Source organism: Aedes albopictus, chromosome 1, assembly GCF_035046485.1.
Source record: "Aedes albopictus strain Foshan chromosome 1, AalbF5, whole genome shotgun sequence".
NCBI classification, from domain to species: domain Eukaryota; kingdom Metazoa; phylum Arthropoda; class Insecta; order Diptera; family Culicidae; genus Aedes; species Aedes albopictus.
The window spans coordinates 267,940,667-267,957,069 of NC_085136.1; the positions used below are offsets into that span (position 1 = coordinate 267,940,667).

General features: G+C 43.4%; 1 pseudogene; it reads right to left on the reverse strand.

Moving 5' to 3' along the window:
- Window positions 1-9,543: 9,543 nt before the first annotated feature.
- Window positions 9,544-13,680, reverse strand: LOC134287401 (uncharacterized protein DDB_G0271670-like; annotated as a pseudogene).
- Window positions 13,681-16,403: the final 2,723 nt, after the last annotated feature.

Genomic DNA, 16,403 nt, shown 5'->3' on the forward strand with positions numbered 1-16,403 from the left:
CCAACTTCCAGCGACACTGCCGTAAGTTTATATTCATTTTTTAGAAAATTTGGCATCTTTGGGTTAAGTTTACATACAATTTATTTTGAAAAAGTTTCTTTTAAATCATGTTCAAAGTTTCTTTGACTTATTATCTTTTGAATGAAACCTAGGGTTTTGAAATCGGACGCAAATTGGCGGAGATATGGGCCTAAAAAAATGACATGTTTTTGAGGGGGTGACCCCAAACTTTTGAACGGGAGTGTATAGCTATATATAGGCTCTTTTTATGCTTTATGCGTTATCACAGTGCCCTCCTCAGGGCGCTGTTTGAACCCATTGTGGTACGCTTTTGCGTGTATGACGATCATATTCCCTTACCTGTCCTTTCCCCAGTCCTATCCTTTTTCCTTCCCTTCTCCGTCAGGTAAATGATGAATAGGCTCGTGTTCATGGCGATGGCAAAAATTTCCTAAATGGAGGAGAACGTGCCTCTGGAGCCGACCAACTGCTACCTGATACCCGCACCGTGAATAATTGGAATAGAAGCATCAATACAGGACATTTTAAGCCCAGTTCTCAGGTCATTTGACAGATGTAACATAAGCATTAGTGCTTCACGACTGATTATTAGAAAAAAAGAGATATGGAATCTTGGAATCTGTTTGACGACATGGACACTTTTTGCAGAATTGAAGAAATTGATCAATCCTCAAAAAATGATTGTAGCGTGTTTGATTAAATCTGCATAACAAGTGAGAATGATTCATTGATTCGGTAACAAAGAACATACCCGGAGGAGGCTCCAAAAAAACAGCACGACTCGAATAAAGCCGAATGACATGGCTATTATTTTGCCATTATTCTTGTCGTTTCTGGCCGTTTTCTGTCGTGGTCCTCGCCGTAGTCGTCATCGTCTTCGTTGTCGGTCGGTTGTTATTGTTGCCTAGTTGAAGAGCTCCGACGACGACCGTCTCAGGGCCTGTTGGGGAATTATTGTGTACTGTTGTGAATAGAAAAGCCGGTAACTTCCACACTACCCGCTGCGCACTTTCACTGGACTGACGACAATCAAACAGACGAACCGTTTGTTCTCCTTTGTTCTTGCGGGTACTCACTCTCTCTCCCCTTCTTATCTTGCCCCATAGCTTTGGCATTTGGGACGTGCTGCATGTGTTCTTTCCTGTCATTATTCCGCCCTTTATCACCCCGCCGAAGAGTTTCGTGCTGCGCGCGAATGTGACGAGGCAGGCAACTCTTTCCGACCGGTTTCTCCGTTTTTGCAAATTCGCGTCAGCCCAAAAACGGTTTTCGAACCAACCCATGTTTCTAAATTATACCGCTTTGGAACACACAATTCAGCCCCAGCGCATTTGGCAGGGCGCATGGGAAGGAAAAAAATGAATAAAATATTATGGCAGCTTATCTAAACAGTATCATAAATTTCCACATCCATCCGTTCGGGTCGCATTAAAGGTCTGTGAATCATCATCAGCGTACCCGTCACCTCGTAGCGCAGCGTGCAGCGATATGACGGCATGCTGCAGCCAGCAGCTCGCACAGTAAAAGCGCTAAAACCATTCATCAAAATCAGAGCTCGCGTATGTTGTTTGATTTGATGCATTCAGTCGCAGCCAGTAGCAACAGTAGAGCTACTACAGTAACTTACAGAAATAATTGTACTAGAACAATTCAAAATGTTTCACAATTATTTTTTTTTTAATAATCAAGATGAGAATTCTGTAGAGAAATCCTCTGAGGATTCTGTAGAGAAGAGAATCCTCTTAGGCTTCTGAAGAAAATCCTCAGAGAATCCTTTCAGGATTCTGAAGATAATTTTTATTATTCTGAAGAAAATCCTTAGGATTCTGAAGAGAATCCTTAGAACTCTGAAGAGAATCCCCTCAGGATTCTGTGGAGAATCCTCTCAGGATTCTGTAGAGAAATCCTCTGAGGATTCTGTAGAGAATCCTCTCAGGATTCTGTGGAGAATCCTCTCAGGATTCTGTGGAGAATCCTCTCAGGATTCTGTGGAGAATCCTCTCAGGATTCTGTGGAGAATCCTCTCAGGATTCTGTGGAGAATCCTCTCAGGATTCTATGGAGAATCCTCTCAGGATTCTGTGGAGAATCCTCTCAGGATTCTGTGGAGAATCCTCTCAGGATTCTAAGGAGAATCCTCTCAGGATTCTGTGTAGAATCCTCTCAGGATTCAGTGGAGAATCCTCTCAAGATTCTGTGGAGAATCCTCTCAGGATTCTGTGGAGAATCCTCTCAGGATTCTGTGGAGAATCCTCTCAGGATTCTGTGGAGAATCCTCTCAGGATTCTGTGGAGAATCCTCTCAGGATTCTGTGGAGAATCCTCTCAGGATTCTGTGGAGAATCCTCTCAGGATTCTGTGGAGAATCCTCTCAGGATTCTGTGGAGAATCCTCTCAGGATTCTGTGGAGAATCCTCTCAGGATTCTGTGGAGAATCCTCTCAGGATTCTGTGGAGAATCCTCTCAGGATTCTGTGGAGAATCCTCTCAGGATTCTGTGGAGAATCCTCTCAGGATTCTGTGGAGAATCCTCTCAGGATTTTGTAGAGAATCCTCTCAGGATTTTGTAGAGAATCCTCTCAGGATTTTGTGGAGAATCCTCTCAGGATTCTGTGAAGAATCCTCTCAGGATTCTGTGAAGAATCCTCTCAGGATTCTGTGGAGAACCCTCTCAGGATTCTGTGGAGAATTCTCTCACGATTATGTGGAGCATCCTCTCAGGATTCTATGGAGCATCCTCTCAGGATTCTGTGGAGCATCCTCTCAGGATTCTGTAGAGAATCCTCTCAGGATTCTGTGGAGAATCCTCTCAGGATTCTAAGGAGAATCCTCTCAGGATAATGTGGAGAATCCTCTCAGCATTTTGTGGAGAATCCTCTCAGGATTCTGTGGAGAAACCTCCCAGGATTGAGTAGAGAATCCTGTCAGTATTATGTAGAGAATCGTCTCAGGATTCTGTGCAGAATCCTCTCAGGATTCTGTGGAGAATCCTCTCAGGATTCTGTGGAGAATCCTCTCAAGATTCTGTGGAGAATCCTCTCAGGATTCTGTGGAGAATCCTCTCAGGATTCTGTGGAGAATCCTCTCAGGATTCTGTGGAGAATCCTCTCAGGATTCAGTGGAGAATCCTCTCAGGATTCAGTGGAGAATCCTCCCAGCATTTTGTGGAGAATCCTCTCAGGATTCTGTGGAGAATCCTCCCAGGATTGAGTAGAGAATCCTGTCAGTATTATGTAGAGAATCGTCTCAGGATTCTGTCGAGATTCGTCTTCTGATTCTGTAGCGAATATTCTCAGGATTCTGTCGAGAATTGTCTCAGGATTCTGTAGAGGATTCTCTCAGGATTCTGTAGATAATCCTCTCAGGATTCTGTAGAGAATCCTCTCGGGATTCTGTAGAGAATCCTCTCGGGATTCTGTAGAGAATCCTCTCGGGATTCTGTAGAGACTCTTCTCAGGATTCTGTAGAGAACCCTCTTAGGATTCTGTAGAGAATCCTCCCAGGGTTCTGTAGAGAATCCTTTCAGAAATGTGTAGAAAATCCTCTCAGGCTTCTGTTGAGAATCCTCTCAGGCTTCTGTAGAGAATCCTTTCAGGCTTCTGTAGAGAATCCTCTCAGGTTTCTGTCAAGAATCGTCTCAGGATTCTGTACGGAATCCTCTCAGGATTCTGTAGAGAACCGTTTGAAGATTGTGTAGGGAATCGTCTCAGGATTCTGTCAAAAAATCGTCTCAGGATTCTGTCGAAAATCGTCTCAGGATTCTGTCGAAAACCCTCTCAGGATTCTGTCGAGAATCCTCTCAGGATTCTGCAGAGAATCCTCTCAGGATTCTGCAGAGAATCCTCTCAGGATTCTGCAGAGAATCCTCTCAGCATTATGCAGAGAATCCTCTCAGGATTATGCAGAGAATCCTCTCTGGATTCTGCAGAGAATCCACTCAGGATTCTGCAGAGAATCCTCTCAGGATTCTGCAGAGAATCCTCTCAGGATTCTGCAGAGAATCCTCTCAGGATTCTGCAGAGAATCCTCTCAGGATTCTGCAGAGAATCCTCTCAGGATTCTGCAGAGAATCCTCTCAGGATTCTGCAGAGAATCCTCTCAGGATTCTGCAGAGAATCCTCTCAGGATTCTGCAGAGAATCCTCTCAGGATTCTGCAGAGAATCCTCTCAGGATTCTGCAGAGAATCCTCTCAGGATTCTGCAGAGAATCCTCTCAGGATTCTGCAGAGAATCCTCTCAGGATTCTGCAGAGAATCCTCTCAGGATTCTGCAGAGAATCCTCTCAGGATTCTGCAGAGAATCCTCTCAGGATTCTGCAGAGAATCCTCTCAGGATTCTGCAGAGAATCCTCTCAGGATTCTGCAGAGAATCCTCTCAGCATTATGCAGAGAATCCTCTCAGGATTATGCAGAGAATCCTCTCTGGATTCTGCAGAGAATCCACTCAGGATTCTGCAGAGAATCCTCTCAGGATTCTGCAGAGAATCCTCTCAGGATTCTGCAGAGAATCCTCTCAGGATTCTGCAGAGAATCCTCTCAGGATTCTGCAGAGAATCCTCTCAGGATTCTGCAGAGAATCCTCTCAGGATTCTGCAGAGAATCCTCTCAGGATTCTGCAGAGAATCCTCTCAGGATTCTGCAGAGAATCCTCTCAGCATTATGCAGAGAATCCTCTCAGGATTCTGCAGAGAATCCTCTCAGGATTCTGCAGAGAATCCTCTCAGGATTCTGCAGAGAATCCTCTCAGGATTCTGCAGAGAATCCTCTCAGGATTCTGCAGAGAATCCTCTCAGGATTCTGCAGAGAATCCTCTCAGGATTCTGCAGAGAATCCTCTCAGGATTCTGCAGAGAATCCTCTCAGGATTCTGCAGAGAATCCTCTCAGGATTCTGCAGAGAATCCTCTCAGGATTCTGCAGAGAATCCTCTCAGGATTCTGCAGAGAATCCTCTCAGGATTCTGCAGAGAATCCTCTCAGCATTATGCAGAGAATCCTCTCAGGATTATGCAGAGAATCCTCTCTGGATTCTGCAGAGAATCCACTCAGGATTCTGCAGAGAATCCTCTCAGGATTCTGCAGAGAATCCTCTCAGGATTCTGCAGAGAATCCTCTCAGGATTCTGCAGAGAATCCTCTCAGGATTCTGCAGAGAATCCTCTCAGGATTCTGCAGAGAATCCTCTCAGGATTCTGCAGAGAATCCTCTCAGGATTCTGCAGAGAATCCTCTCAGCATTATGCAGAGAATCCTCTCAGGATTATGCAGAGAATCCTCTCTGGATTCTGCAGAGAATCCACTCAGGATTCTGCAGAGAATCCTCTCAGGATTCTGCAGAGAATCCTCTCAGGATTCTGCAGAGAATCCTCTCAGCATTATGCAGAGAATCCTCTCAGGATTATGCAGAGAATCCTCTCTGGATTCTGCAGAGAATCCACTCAGGATTCTGCAGAGAATCCTCTCAGGATTCTGCAGAGAATCCTCTCAGGATTCTGCAGAGAATCCTCTCAGGATTCTGCAGAGAATCCTCTCAGGATTCTGCAGAGAATCCTCTCAGGATTCTGCAGAGAATCCTCTCAGGATTCTGCAGAGAATCCTCTCAGGATTCTGCAGAGAATCCTCTCAGGATTCTGCAGAGAATCCTCTCAGGATTCTGCAGAGAATCCTCTCAGGATTCTGCAGAGAATCCTCTCAGGATTCTGCAGAGAATCCTCTCAGGATTCTGCAGAGAATCCTCTCAGGATTCTGCAGAGAATCCTCTCAGGATTCTGCAGAGAATCCTCTCAGGATTCTGCAGAGAATCCTCTCAGGATTCTGCAGAGAATCCTCTCAGGATTCTGCAGAGAATCCTCTCAGGATTCTGCAGAGAATCCTCTCAGGATTCTGCAGAGAATCCTCTCAGGATTCTGCAGAGAATCCTCTCAGGATTCTGCAGAGAATCCTCTCAGGATTCTGCAGAGAATCCTCTCAGGATTCTGCAGAGAATCCTCTCAGGATTCTGCAGAGAATCCTCTCAGGATTCTGCAGAGAATCCTCTCAGGATTCTGCAGAGAATCCTCTCAGGATTCTGCAGAGAATCCTCTCAGGATTCTGCAGAGAATCCTCTCAGGATTCTGCAGAGAATCCTCTCAGGATCCTGCAGAGAATCCTCTCAGGATTCTGCAGAGAATCCTCTCAGGATTCTGCAGAGAATCCTCTCAGGATTCTGCAGAGAATCCTCTCAGGATTCTGCAGAGAATCCTCTCAGGATTCTGCAGAGAATCCTCTCAGGATTCTGCAGAGAATCCTCTCAGGATTCTGCAGAGAATCCTCTCAGGATTCAGCAGAGAATCCTCTCAGGATTCTGCAGAGAATCCTCTCAGGATTCTGCAGAGAATCCTCTCAGGATTCTGCAGAGAATCCTCTCAGGATTCTGCAGAGAATCCTCTCAGGATTCAGCAGAGACTCCTCTCAGTATTCTGCAGAGAATCCTCTCAGGATTCTGCAGAGACTCCTCTCAGTATTCTGCAGAGAATCCTCTCAGGATTCTGCAGAAAATCCTTTCAGGATTTCGCAGAGAACCCTCCGAGTCCGACTGCACACTAATTGCCATACCAATAAGTGATTGGAAGGCAGTGCCCGAAGCTCTCAACAATTAAAAATAACTTCCTTTCCCGCTTTGACATACATGTGCACAACAGACAATGTGTTAGATGTTCATCTAATCCCATCCGAAGGGGGTTTGGATTGTGAAAAGAAGATAACCATGTGCGATTGTGGAATCGAGTTCAGTTCTAGGCCTGCTGGCGACGGAGATAGTCGAGTGACTCCGTAGCTTAAAGGAATAGAAGCGCCCGTCTAGCGAATTGGGAGTCGTGAGTTCGAGTCTCACCGGAGTACGTGGATTTCTTTTCATAATTTCAAATCTCAATTTGTTCATCGAGCACATGTTCTGTTGTGCACATGGATGTCAAAGCATTTTCAACAGTGTTCTGCAGAGAATCCTCTCAGGATTCTGCAGAGAATCCTCTCAGGATTCTGCAGAGAATCCTCTCAGGATTCTGCAGAGAATCCTCTCAGGATTCTGCAGAGAATCCTCTCAGGATTCTGCAGAGAATCCTCTCAGGATTCTGCAGAGAATCCTCTCAGGATTATGCAGAGAATCCTCTCAGGATTATGCAGAGAATCCTCTCAGGATTCTGCAGAGAATCCTCTCAGGATTCTGCAGAGAATCCTCTCAGGATTCTGCAGAGAATCCTCTCAGGATTCTGCAGAGAATCCTCTCAGGATTCTGCAGAGAATCCTCTCAGGATTCTGCAGAGAATCCTCTCAGGATTCTGCAGAGAATCCTCTCAGGATTCTGCAGAGAATCCTCTCAGGATTCTGCAGAGAATCCTCTCAGGATTCTGCAGAGAATCCTCTCAGGATTCTGCAGAGAATCCTCTCAGGATTCTGCAGAGAATCCTCTCAGGATTCTGCAGAGAATCCTCTCAGGATTCTGCAGAGAATCCTCTCAGGATTCTGCAGAGAATCCTCTCAGGATTCTGCAGAGAATCCTCTCAGGATTCTGCAGAGAATCCTCTCAGGATTCTGCAGAGAATCCTCTCAGGATTCTGCAGAGAATCCTCTCAGGATTCTGCAGAGAATCCTCTCAGGATTCTGCAGAGAATCCTCTCAGGATTCTGCAGAGAATCCTCTCAGGATTCTGCAGAGAATCCTCTCAGGATTCTGCAGAGAATCCTCTCAGGATTCTGCAGAGAATCCTCTCAGGATTCTGCAGAGAATCCTCTCAGGATTCTGCAGAGAATCCTCTCAGGATTCTGCAGAGAATCCTCTCAGGATTCTGCAGAGAATTCTCTCAGGATTCTGCAGAGAATTCTCTCAGGATTCTGCAGAGAATTCTCTCAGGATTCTGCAGAGAATCCTCTCAGGATTCTGCAGAGAATCCTCTCAGGATTCTGCAGAGAATCCTCTCAGGATTCTGCAGAGAATCCTCTCAGGATTCTGCAGAGAATCCTCTCAGGATTCTGCAGAGAATCCTCTCAGGATTCTGCAGAGAATCCTCTCAGGATTCTGCAGAGAATCCTCTCAGGATTCTGCAGAGAATCCTCTCAGGATTCTGCAGAGAATCCTCTCAGGATTCTGCAGAGAATCCTCTCAGGATTCTGCAGAGAATCCTCTCAGGATTCTGCAGAGAATCCTCTCAGGATTCTGCAGAGAATCCTCTCAGGATTCTGCAGAGAATCCTCTCAGGATTCTGCAGAGAATCCTCTCAGGATTCTGCAGAGAATCCTCCCAGGATGCTGCAAAGAATCCTCCCAGGATGCTGCAGAGAATCCTCCCAGGATTCTGAAGAGAATCCTCCCAGGATTCTGAAGAGAATCCTCCCAGGATTCTGCAGAGAATCCTCCCAGGATTCTGAAGAGAATCCTCCCAGGATTCTGAAGAGAATCCTCTCAGGATTCTGCAGAGAATCCTCCCAGGATGCTGCAAAGAATCCTCCCAGGATGCTGCAGAGAATCCTCCCAGGATTCTGAAGAGAATCCTCCCAGGATTCTGAAGAGAATCCTCTCAGGATTCTGCAGAGAATCCTCTCAGGATTCTGCAGAGAATCCTCTCAGGATTCTGCAGAGAATCCTCTCAGGATTCTGCAGAGAATCCTCTCAGGATTCTGCAGAGAATCCTCTCAGGATTCTGCAGAGAATCCTCTCAGGATTCTGCAGAGAATCCTCTCAGGATTCTGCAGAGAATCCTCTCAGGATTCTGCAGAGAATCCTCTCAGGATTCTGCAGAGAATCCTCTCAGGATTCTGCAGAGAATCCTCTCAGGATTCTGCAGAGAATCCTCTCAGGATTCTGCAGAGAATCCTCTCAGGATTCTGCAGAGAATCCTCTCAGGATTCTGCAGAGAATCCTCTCAGGATTCTGCAGAGAATCCTCTCAGGATTCTGCAGAGAATCCTCTCAGGATTCTGCAGAGAATCCTCTCAGGATTCTGCAGAGAATCCTCTCAGCATTCTGCAGAGAATCCTCTCAGGATTCTGCAGAGAATCCTCTCAGGATTCTGCAGAGAATCCTCTCAGGATTCTGCAGAGAATCCTCTCAGGATTCTGCAGAGAATCCTCTCAGGATTCTGCAGAGAATCCTCTCAGGATTCTGCAGAGAATCCTCTCAGGATTCTGCAGAGAATCCTCTCAGGATTCTGCAGAGAATTCTCTCAGGATTCTGCAGAGAATTCTCTCAGGATTCTGCAGAGAATCCTCTCAGGATTCTGCAGAGAATCCTCTCAGGATTCTGCAGAGAATCCTCTCAGGATTCTGCAGAGAATCCTCTCAGGATTCTGCAGAGAATCCTCTCAGGATTCTGCAGAGAATCCTCTCAGGATTCTGCAGAGAATCCTCTCAGGATTCTGCAGAGAATCCTCTCAGGATTCTGCAGAGAATCCTCTCAGGATTCTGCAGAGAATCCTCTCAGGATTCTGCAGAGAATCCTCTCAGGATTCTGCAGAGAATCCTCTCAGGATTCTGCAGAGAATCCTCCCAGGATGCTGCAAAGAATCCTCCCAGGATGCTGCAGAGAATCCTCCCAGGATTCTGAAGAGAATTCTCCCAGGATTCTGCAGAGAATCCTTTCAGGGTTCTACCGAGGATCCTCCCAGGATTCTGCATCCTGAAGGGATTCTTAGCACAATCCTGGGAGCATTATCTACAGAAGACTTAGAGGATGCTCTGCAGAATGATGAGAGGATTCTCTGCAGAATAATAAAACAGACGAAACTGTCGTGACTGCAATATTTTATCGGTCGACAATGGAAAAGATATACACTGTACAGCAAATCCTCCAGAAATGTCATAAATACCAGGTCCCAATGCATCACCATTTCGTACGAATGAGAAATCGACTCACCGTACACGGATGGCGAGTTTCCAAAACGGTCGGTGGTGGTGGTGAGCCATTTCAACCCCGCCCCAGTCAACGAGCTGCGCGCTATAATTCCTCGTAATATTTTAATAATAATAAATGACTCCACAAATAGAGGAATCGTTGCAATTTAACTTCCCAGCACGACGACGACGACTCAGAGCAGAGCTCAGACCAACAGCAGCGGTGTGCTGTGGGACACACAGTTACGACGAAACGACCTTTTGCGCGATTCTGTTCGGTCTTCTCCCTCACCCTACCGCGCCGCCTGGCTCACCGGTCGGGAGGCATTTATTTTCACGATATCAAGATTCATTAGACGGATTATCATAATTGTCATCGGAATGGCAGTTGACGGCAGTTCGAGTCGTCCCGTGCTGCCGTCCGCCCTCAGGTTCGGGCTCGTGGTTCACTCACAGGGGTGTCAGTTGGTATAGGCAACTGTGTGACTGCCTGTTTATCTGAATGGAAATTGCTTGTTTGCTGCAAGGCAGTTTCCTGCGTGCGTAAAGTTTGGGCTGATTGGTCTCAGGCACCATCGCACCACCGCACCGTTTGGAGAAGGAGATAAGCCGCGCTCAATTTTGTAAATGTTCGTTCTCTTGTGCCAGTTTGTCGGAGATTGAAAGTCAAACATTAAGGCGGATCGAATTTCGTCGTTGTTGAACAAATTGAACTCGTTAAATTTGCATCATCCGTCCCAATGGGTTTCGATATCTTTTTAGTTACGACTCAAAGTCTGACGGGTTACAAGTTTGTTTTTTTTTGCATCGTTGGATTATGGCTTTCGGAAGTTGCTTAAGAAAGGAAAATTAACTTCAGACTTATCATATGCAAAAGTTTAAATGGGTTTTGAGGCTTTGAGGTATCTTAAGACTAAGGGGCCTAACGTTTACACAAAGTACTTTCAAGAGTACGAATCTGAAGATCCATATGATAGTCGAGAGGCCATCTACACCCTATGTGTGCCTTCACAGTCTGTTGTGTATGATCTTCTCGCACCTTCACCGCCGAACTCTGCATCTCTTAAACCACTGGGAAGACTTCCTCGTCCAGGCATTTCTGCATAGTACATCAAAATATCCAGGGAGCCTCTGCAATTGCTACTTTTAAGGCCTGGTTCGGAGCTCTGTCCAGTCCTGAAGTCTCACCTATTCTAGAGAAAGCCCAAGTCCTCAGCTGTCCTACAAAAGGAGGCCAAGAACTCGAATCATAACGCGGATTTACCGTGGATTCACACACCCCCCACAAATTTCTCCTGGATTTCCTCTAAGGACTCTGTTTTACCAACGATTTCAGGAAAGTATCAAATCAAGCGTATTATTTTCTAAAATACTATACACTTGAACCTAGTTTTACGTCCATCCTCGGCTTAGCGAGAAAAGAAACCTACCAAAAAGGTAATGAGCAAATTTAACATTTTTTTTTAATAATATACAACTGTGAAGATGTTTCAAAACATATTAAAACGTTAAGTTTGCCCATTGTCTTGGTTCTAGTATTTTTTTTCGTTCATCCTACGGTGAACGAAAAAAATAGACGAGATGTGATTATTTTAGGTGATGAAACATCAAATTTCCTCGCTTATCTTTACCTTCTCAAAAAATCACCTAGTCCACTCTGGCTTATCAACACCAACCCTAAGATTTGCTCGAAAACTTTCTTCAAAGATTTTTTTTGTTTCTTAAATAGCATAACATAGCATAGTTTATCATATCTTCAGAAACTCTTTCAAAAATCATCCATGTATTTTTCAGAAATTCCTCCAGAGCGATTTCTACAGAAAATCTTCCAAGGAGTTTTTAAGGAATTTCGCATATTCAGAAATCTCTGGTAGCTCTGAGAAATCCTTTGTGTATTCTTCCTTTCTCCTTCCGTAACTCGCGTGGTTGGCCACCACTGTCAACACCACGCCAATGTTGAACTGTAAAACACCTCCTTGATGCCATTCTTTGCTCTCAAAATAAGGACAAACTGCTAAGTAGATTATCATTCAGCGATGGTGGCTCCAAGGAGGATGAAGTGGTTGCGAAACCAAGCGCGGGATGTGAGTCATGTATTCAGTGAAATCTCTCTCATGAAAATTGTTCAACCAAGGCAAGCAAGGATTATGTGGAATCTCTCAGTGATCCAGTAGAACCCCTAGCAGGGATTCAGTGAAGTCCCTCTCACGGATTAAAAAAAAAAAACATTCAGAATTACAGTGGAATCCATCTCTGGAATTAAGTCCAATCCCTTCCAAGAATTCAGCAAATTTCTCTGCGATCCAGTGGAAGCCCTTTTAGTGATGCAGTGAAGTCCCTCTCCGAGATTCAGTCGAATTCCTCTCAGGGAACTAGTATAATTCCACTCAGTTTCGGTTGACGGACTAGAAGAAAACAAAAAACTAGAAAAACTAGAAGAACTAGAAGAACTAGAAGAACTAGAAGAACTAGAAGAACTAGAAGAACTAGAAGAACTAGAAGAACTAGAAGAACTAGAAGAACTAGAAGAACTGAACTAGAAGAACTAGAAGAACTAGAAGAACTAGAAGAACTAGAAGAACTAGAAGAACTAGAAGAACTAGAAGAACTAGAAGAACTAGAAGAACTAGAAGAACTAGAATAACTATAAGAACTAGAATAACTAGAAGAACTAGAAGAACTAGAAGAACCAGAAGAACTAGAAGAACTAGAAGAACTAGAAGAACTAGAAGAACTAGAAGAACTAGAAGAGCTAGAAGAACTAGAAGAACTCGAAGAACTAGAAGAACTAGAAGAACTATAAGAACTATAAGAACCAGAAGAACCAGAAGAACCAGAAGAAGTAGAAGAAGTAGAAGAAGTAGAAGAACTAGAAGAACTAGAAGAACTAGAAGAACTAGATGAACTAGAAGAACTAGATGAACTAGAAGAACTAGAAGAACTAAAAGAACTAGAAGAACTAGAAGAACTAGAAGAACTAGAAGAACTAGAAGAACTAGAAGAACTAGAAGAACTAGAAGAACTAGAAGAACTAGAAGAACTAGAAGAACTAGAAGAACTAGAAGAACTAGAAGAACTAGAAGAACTAGAAGAACTAGAAGAACTAGAAGAACTAGAAGAACTAGAAGAACTAGAAGAACTAGAAGAACTAGAAGAACTAGAAGAACTAGAAGAACTAGAAGAGCTAGAAGAACTAGAAGAACTAGAAGAACTAGAAGAACTAGAAGAACTAGAAGAACTAGAAGAACTAGAAGAACTAGAAGAACTAGAAGAACTAGAAGAACTAGAAGAACTAGAAGAACTAGAAGAACTAGAAGAACTAGAAGAACTAGAAGAACTAGAAGAACTAGAAGAACTAGAAGAACTAGAAGAACTAGAAGAACTAGAAGAACTAGAAGAACTAGAAGAACTAGAAGAACTAGAAGAACTAGAAGAACTAGAAGAACTAGAAGAACTAGAAGAACTAGAAGAACTAGAAGAACTAGAAGAACTAGAGAACTAGAGAACTAGAGAACTAGAAGAACTAGAAGAACTAGAAGAACTAGAAGAACTAGAAGAACTAGAAGAACTAGAAGAACTAGAAGAACTAGAAGAACTAGAAGAACTAGAAGAACTAGAAGAACTAGAAGAACTAGAAGAACTAGAAGAACTAGAAGAACTAGAAGAACTAGAAGAACTAGAAGAACTAGAAGAACTAGAAGAACTAGAAGAACTAGAAGAACTAGAAGAACTAGAAGAACTAGAAGAACTAGAAGAACTAGAAGAACTAGAAGAACTAGAAGAACTAGAAGAACTAGAAGAACTAGAAGAACTAGAAGAACTAGAAGAACTAGAAGAACTAGAAGAACTAGAAGAACTAGAAGAACTAGAAGAACTAGAAGAACTAGAAGAACTAGAAGAACTAGAAGAACTAGAAGAACTAGAAGAACTAGAAGAACTAGAAGAACTAGAAGAACTAGAAGAACTAGAAGAACTAGAAGAACTAGAAGAACTAGAAGAACTAGAAGAACTAGAAGAACTAGAAGAACTAGAAGAACTAGAAGAACTAGAAGAACTAGAAGAACTAGAAGAACTAGAAGAACTAGAAGAACTAGAAGAACTAGAAGAACTAGAAGAACTAGAAGAACTAGAAGAACTAGAAGAACTAGAAGAACTAGAAGAACTAGAAGAACTAGAAGAACTAGAAGAACTAGAAGAACTAGAAGAACTAGAAGAACTAGAAGAACTAGAAGAACTAGAAGAACTAGAAGAACTAGAAGAACTAGAAGAACTAGAAGAACTAGAAGAACTAGAAGAACTAGAAGAACTAGAAGAACTAGAAGAACTAGAAGAACTAGAAGAACTAGAAGAACTAGAAGAACTAGAAGAACTAGAAGAACTAGAAGAACTAGAAGAACTAGAAGAACTAGAAGAACTAGAAGAACTAGAAGAACTAGAAGAACTAGAAGAACTAGAAGAACTAGAAGAACTAGAAGAACTAGAAGAACTAGAAGAACTAGAAGAACTAGAAGAACTTAAACACGAATGTTGTTGTTTTTCGGATAACCATCTGAAATGGTATGTTAGACATACATAATGCCTGAAATTCATAGGCACAATATGTGTTGAAAAATGGACAAATTGAGTGGAAAAATTGCGAAAAAATCCACGTAGTTCTGCTGGGATTTATTCAAACATATTTCCAATGAATTCCGACGTAAAATATTTTAAAAGTATCTGAGGAGTTTTTCAATTCGTCCACAGATTTCTACAAGATTACTTTCGGAAATTCCTCCAAGATTTTATAGAATTTTATTGAAAGATTTCTCCACGAATTTTCCTATAAATTCCTCAATATTTTTTTCTATAAATTCCACCACAGATTTTATGAGAAGTTTCTAATCGACGTTCTCCTGGGATTCCCTTAAGAATTTCCTTGGGATTTTTTTCGGATATTTCTCCAAAGATTCATTGACAGGTACTCTAAGTCTAAGGTTTCTACAAGGATTTCACTGAAGGTTTCTTCACTACCAAAAATCCTTGCACCTGAATGTGGAGTTTCGCTGGAGTGCACCCATGCGTTCATAGAATGAGACGACAGGTCATGTCAGACCAAAGGGAATTTGCAGGGGCGTTTCAGGGGATCCCAAGGGGTTTCAGCGGGGTACCATGAGATCTCAAGGGTCTGAGGGGTTTTCGAAAGCATAGCAGAGACTTTCAGAGGATTTTCGATTTTCAGTTTTGGAGGAGTTACAGGTACGTTTTCGGGGGTATCAGAGGGACTCACGCGCGTTACATGGGGTCCGAGTGGGTTTTAAGGGGGTTTCGGAGGCATTTCAGGAAGTTTCAGAGCATTTTTGGCTGGTATCAGAGGCGTTGCGGAGGCGTTTGTGGGGGTTTCGGAGGGTCTCAGATCCGTTACATAGGGTCCGAGGGGGTTCAAGTGGGATTTTTTAGGATGTTTCAGGATGTTTCGGAGCATTTTTGGCATGATTCAGAGGCGTTATGGAGGAGTTTTCGAGGGTCTTGGAGTGTCTTCGGTGCGTTCGAGGGAGTTTAGGGGAACCTTGAAGGCATTAAAGGAAGTTTCAGAGCATTTTTGGCATGATTCAGAGGCGTTACGGAGGCGTTATCATAGGTTTCGGAGGGTATCAGGTACGTTACATGCGGTTCGAGGGGATCTTAGTGGGATTTCAGAGGAACTTCAGGAAGTTTTCTTTTGAAACGCCCCTAAAGTGCCCTTCGATTTAAGGGTGTTCTTGAAACCCTCACATACAACACTGCACTGAAAAGCCTCGGAACGCCCCTGAAACATTCGTAATCCTATTGAAACGACCTTGAAATCATCATAAGTAATTGGTAATGCCTCTGAAACCCCGTTAGACGCCTTCAATAGGCTCCAGAAACCCCCAGATATGCACCTGAAAACCTCTTAAAACGCCCTGAAATGCTATTAAACGCCCCTAAACCGCTAGTAATGCCCTTAAAATATTCCTGAAACAACAGAAACTCACTGAAATACCTGAAACCCCTTGTAACACCTATTAAAGGCTCCTAAGACACCTGAATGCCCTTAAAGCCCCTTGAACCGTCTCTGAAACCCCCTTAAAACTATTGAAATGCTCCTGCATTCCCCATTAAATGCAATCCCATTAAATCTGACACAACGCCTTCACAAGGCACCTGAAATTCCCTGAAACAACCCCCTGAAATGCCCCTGAAGCCCCTTGGAACCCCATTTTTTAGGCTCTCTGGGAACTTTTTGGTCTTGCTCCTGGGCAGTTTAGGTGGGCCTAAGGGCGTTCCTAGGCCTAAAATGCCCAGGAGCAAAACCTGTTCTCGCCAGCTATATTCCCTTATTAAAGCAAAAACTTAATTTATGCACAAATTTCCCTCTTTATATGCCTTTTTAAATTTATGCACAATTAAAATTTATGCACCCCCAGCCATGTACACAAAAAAAGGATCTAGTGTATTTTGAAGGAATCTCTTAGAAAAATTCTACTGAAATCGCTGACAGTAGTACTGGTGTAATTTCTGAAGCCCTCAAT